Here is a 6,000-nt window from a genome sequence, read left to right as displayed (position 1 = left end):
AATCACCCAAACCCCATTCGCTAGTGCTGAATTACATCTCTGCCTTTAGCCTTCATATTATAGACAAAGGGAGAACAGTAGCGACACATCAGAACACTCAGAGGAACCTGTCACCACTAGCCAGACGGAGAGAAACCAGCTCTAATATCACACAACCCAGCTCATAACACAGCCATAACCACTGTAAAACCTGCTATTAGCTCTCTGCTTTAGCCTGCATTTGCAACAAAAGGCTTAAATTGCTGTAGTTGTGACAAAACCTCGTATCTCCATTTTTGACGTTTTTCACTTTTTGGTGGGATTTGGAAGTACCTGGTGTTCTGTACATCGTGTGTAAATTTCATGATAAATGGACCAGAATAAATGGCCCAAAATGACTTGGAAAAACGTCTGGTTCCATTAACGTACATTAAAAGTAAGGTAGGTTTTTTCCTTCTCCTGTAAAGTTACCATTTTGGAGATGGGGTTAAGGTTTTGTTCCGACAGCAGCGAAATGTATTTAATAAGCCAAGACATGTTTGGTGTCTGAATTTTGTTTCGCACTGAGGCTACGAGGCTAACGTAGCTAACAAGAAATGGAAGCTAATAAGTATTAGCATGTGAGTTGTTAAGAGTGAATTCTAGCATGAAATGGTCTGGAAAAGGCAGTTAGAACCATTCATTTCCACTTCCTAACATTTCAAACAACCCCCACCACAAATCCACCCCAACACGGCTGCAGTTTGTAACAATTTCTGACAAATTTCAGATCAAATGCTTTACTTGAAGTTTCCGACATTCTGTGACATTGTTATCTGTTATTATTTGCCCCCTCCCACTCCCCCCGTGCCTTGTGTTTACTTCCTGGTCGTCCACGTGCTTCTTTGTTTTGATACTTCACTGTCCTGCTCCCTTGTTTCGTGACTCCACCCCTGATTGTTTCCACCTGCTTTCTGCCTCTCCCTCAACATGCCTGTGATATATAAGCCTCGTGTTTGCCCTGGCCTGTGCTGGATGTATGCATTGTATGCTTGTGCTGTTCCGTTTATGTTTGAAGTGCACTATATGGTTTGGTATTTGTTATTCTGGCCTAAGTTGTTTGATCCTGTTTCATCATGTCTGTCCCTCCTGCTCTCCGGATTGGCTCCCTGAACCTGGACTGTTTTGACCATGACCCTGGATTCGCCCTGAATAAATCTTGATTTCTCAGCATGCTTCCTCATCGCTCCACGTTACATTATTCATAAACACGGATGAAAGTCACAACAGTAGTGACCAGCTTGAGTCCTGAAATTCCACTTTGTTACAGTTGCATGCAAACAAATTGGCCACCTCTGGCCAAAGGACAAGCTCTGATGATTTTCTAGGTAAAATAAGTGAACACATCCACCACAGAAGCTCAGTAATATAAAAACATATTTGAACACAAAGAGAAATTGTGCATTTATGTTGGCAGAACGTGCCACATGTGCGTTCTCTGTAGAGAACGTGTTACTAATTATAACTTAGAGAATCAACAACACGTCGTTTGACAGGGGGCTTTCAAACTTTTGCATTCCATTGTAAACATCTGTCTGTTCGTGCCAGGCCGTATCCCCTGCTGAGCCTCGGTGGCATTATGAGATTATGGCTTCTGCTCAGCTCTCACGCTTAGCTGCTGACATCTCTGACACTCGGAGTGTTTATCGGGGGTGTAGCTGAAGGCTACAGTGCCAAGGGTTTACATTTAAAGGGTTTTAAAAACAAGACATCATCACTCGCTCATGTCAAAGTGACAACTTCACTAGCAGTTATGAAAAGCCTTGCAAAGGGCTCAACTTTTTGTCCATTTCTATAGATGACAGTATGACTGGGAGCACTAAAGATTGGGATTTTGTTGCGGTTAGTTGATCTAGACTATAACTTATTGACAGATAGTGGTTTTCTTGATGACTTAGACTCTCTACTATGTAAGTTAGTGCCAGATAGTCAACAGATGTCAACTATAAACAACTACCCTGCTAGGAAAACCAGCATAAGCCAGCATATCTGGTCACCAGATGCTGGTATGCTGGTCAACTAGCATGACCACGCTCTGGAGTGGTGCAACCGTCTAAGGGTTGGCTCTATCATCAGGAGATTTGTGAGTTCAGTCCATGGTGATGCTATAGCCGTCCAGGGCTGGGTGTCCAAGAGAGCTCAACTGGCCCCTCGCTTTACCCCACAGAACTGGTGGTTGGTGCTTTCCTCCAAGTGCATTCAACTGTCCAGTGACATTGTGTTAGCAGCAGTTTGAAAAGATGCACCCTTCCCCCCTTCTAGCGCTGGAGTCCTAATTATTGGATGGAATTGGACACGACTATAAATTGGGGAGAAAAATTGGGAAAACATCCAAAAAAAATTATAAACAGCATGACCATACTGGGTGACCAGCTAAACCAGCACCAGACTACAATAAACCAGCTAAGACTATCATGGAAGTCATGCTGGTCTAAGTTGCTTTTCCACTAGGGTAGCTTGTCAGTAGCTCGCTGTCTTCACTTTGCTGCCATCTGCAAGGATCTGATGTGTCTTGAAAGCTTACCCACCTTTTAGATCTAAAAATGCCATTTTGTTGAAAGAGTAACTGAAGTTTTTTGGGGGGGTTCTGGGTGAAGTTGAAGTTCTGGGTGGCATCTGGCTACATGCAGATGCCACCCAGAACTCCAGCCCAGGAACTCTGAGTTCTCTCCCCTCATCATTTGTTGGTCAAAACTTGCAAACCTTGCAAATCACTTACCCATCTTCTTTAGAGCGAATTCAGGAGAGGAGTCTCCTTAATGACCTCATTTCAGATGATCCAGTTCTATGTACACAAGACAAAACCAATCAGGCTTGGAGCATTTTCGTTCACCACAGGACGGGACAGCGGACATTAATTTTTACCACAGAGAAAATCTGGACCTGAAGCTCCTATGACTTCAGAGGTCGGTGTAGCTTAACCAGAGAAATACCGTTTCTTTTTCTCTATGTCGGGGGCGCTGTTGCCAAAGCAGCTGCCAAACAAACACAACCACTTTGCACAGGGAGAAATCTCTCCTTGGCTCCAAGGACTCAAACTTGGCATAGTGACTGCTTAAAGTGGGTGGATGTGTGGAAGACCCTCATAATCCTCCCAGATGTGATGAGTTACATCACCCTGGGTGAAAAGCAGCACAGATTGGAGTTTCACACTTGTACCATTTTAGCAGAGAAAAAGAACAAAGAGGAGAAGAAGACCGAGACCTTCAGCGCTTGGACCCCTAATCAATAATTAAACACACATATATATACATATATTTTAATGGAAGTCAATGGAACCAGACATCTTTCCAAGCAATTTTGGGCTATTTCTTTTGGTCCATTCATCATGAAATTTACACACAATGTAAAGACCAAAAGGCATTTTCAAATTATATTAAAAACTGAAAAACATCAAAAACGGAGATACGAGGTTTTATTCTGACAGCAGATATATATATATATATCATGGTGTTTACAGCTGGTGAATAATAACAAAATCTGATTTGATGTAATTAGTTCCATGTCTGATCAAAAACGTTGTAGCTATCTGTGAATGTGTGAAAATTCACCTGGTCTTGTGTTTTTTAAAGGCAAAAAAAGAAAACGGACAAAAAAATCTCCAAGGCAGCCTCTGCATTTTTGGTGACCAAATAATGAAATGTTGTGGCCAGGAGCACCAGGCAATAAGCAGAGTTGACCACTGAATATGTATGATGTGTTGTGTTTATATGCATGTTAACGAAGAACATTTGTGGGCTGAATATCCAGGGATGTAGTTGCCAAGTGTGTTTGTGTGTGTGAGGGGAATGTTTGGAAATGGGGGTTGGAAGGACTCACAAAAAAAGTCAGTTAAGGCTGAATAACATGGTGGATGCTGCACTTGTATGCACTGACAGAATAATCACTGATGTAAGCACTTCTGACTCTGAAAGGTCACTTAATGTCCCCAGAACCAGCCTAGCAAGTCATGACCACAGCATGACGGCTTAAGGCCTAATCAAAACAAACAGAGATTAAATTCATCTGAACCAGAGTGTGAATGACAGCTGCACAATTGGGTGGACTTTAGCGATAACATTACAGGTTCAGGCCTTGATGTAAACAGCCCTCTTCCAAAGATTAGGGACACCTTCCTCTCTTCTGTGACTTTCTGAATAATGTTAGATCTGTTCCTGTTCAATTAAGGGGGCTTTCAGGCCTAAAACCAGCATTTACACCAGCTCTCCATGTTATGCAACATTCCGTAGTGCAGCAATGCGCTTTGACAGAATTCATGACTGAAAATTATGTAAATTCAGCTATTGGGAATTCCACCACTGCGCTAAAGAAATCCCTCGATGTACCACTGATATAAAGGCTAATAAGTACAGATATGTGGCTTCCTAGCAGCCATTTACTGTAACTATCTCAGGCCATCACCAAAAATCCAGTCCAAAGCAGTTTTCAAAACGTTCGCCCACCTTCAAGATACATCATCAGAAGAGGGTTTTAAAATCACACTCCACTACTGTGGCGCCACTTTAGAATGCAAGTAGACATGTTTACAACAGATGAAGCAATGGTTAGATTATTCCCGGTTTTCCAATCTATCGTTAAAAGCACATATTGGACTAATTTTAGTGTAAAGGTAGTTGAAAGATTAAGATTAAGTGTTCCTTATTAGTCCCACAATGGAGAAATTTCACCTCTGCAATTGAGCCCATCCGTGTAGTGAGACATCGCATACACACTAGTGAACACATACACACTACAGGGCAGCGAGCACACTTGCCTGCAGCGGTGGGCAGCCCTAACCGGGAACGGTTGGGGGTTAGGTATCTTGCTCAAGGTCACTTTATGTACTGTCGGCTCAGGGGATGACCTTCCAGTCACAGGGCTGGTCCCCTAACCTCCAGCCTATGACTGCCCCCTCCCAGGTTTGAAAGATGAGTGCTAACTTCCCAACAAGGGGATTAAATGCTTGGCTTTTGGCTTTATTCCACTGGCTAATAATTTCGCAACTACCAAATACAGACCTGTAAACTTGCAAGCAGTGAAAAATGGGACAAGATCAGAAACCAACCCCATGTACAGAGCCACAGGCTTGGGACAGTTAGCTTAGAAAGTTTAGCTATTTTAAATGAAAAGGAAGCATTACATGCATTCATATAGTGAAACAGGTGTAGACCAATTGCTCTAGACCAATCCTGGTTGAGATCCACCATCCAGGAGAGTTCAGATCCATCACCCCTGTGTCTAATTTTCAGATGCCTCTGAAGGGATCTGTTAATTGAATCAGGTGGGTTTTATAAGGTCTTAGAAAATCTTTCAACGATCCAGATCTAGATCTAGGACTAGGATCAGGTACCCTTGAAACATGAAGATTGCAGAAAGATTCAGTTTGTTTGCCACAGCCATGGTAATTCAAATCATGTCAAGAACAAAGCCAACACAGATTATTGTTTGACTATTGATTATTTACTGTTGAGCCAGCATTTGACTCATGATTCAACTCAGACTGGAGACCTAAGACTCATGAAATTTCATAAATTGGTATCAACCTTAATGCGGTAAAGGAATAAAATCTTTCTTTTCCAACCTTAAGTGTGATTTTGCATGTCACTTTTGCCAAAATATGATAGCATGCCCGCTCCAGGTAAGGGGAAAGGACCTGCCCCAGGTGGAGGAGATTCAGTATCTTGGGGTCTTGTTCACAAGTGGTGGGAATATATATATATATATATATATATATATATATGCAGACGACAGTTGCAAGATGCAATAAGCTAATTGCGCTTTTACTTTAAAAACTCACAGATCCTCTTTTTCATTCAAACCAGATTTTCCAGTTTAAGCCCTTTTCATGCGTGTATATCAGAGGTTCTTAAATGGTGGTTCAGCAAAACTGCTGCCCTGCAGGTCGTAGAGTTTCCATGGATTCAGGTAGTTTATTTTCAGTATCACAGAAACTCCTATATTTTTGTCTTAAGTTAAGATCTGACAGGTCAAGATTAGATCTTT

Source organism: Pygocentrus nattereri, chromosome 22 (genome assembly GCF_015220715.1).
Source record: "Pygocentrus nattereri isolate fPygNat1 chromosome 22, fPygNat1.pri, whole genome shotgun sequence".
Classification (NCBI taxonomy): Eukaryota; Metazoa; Chordata; class Actinopteri; order Characiformes; family Serrasalmidae; genus Pygocentrus; species Pygocentrus nattereri.
The sequence above is the reverse complement of the archived record's forward strand: the minus strand, read 5'-3'. Positions refer to the sequence as shown.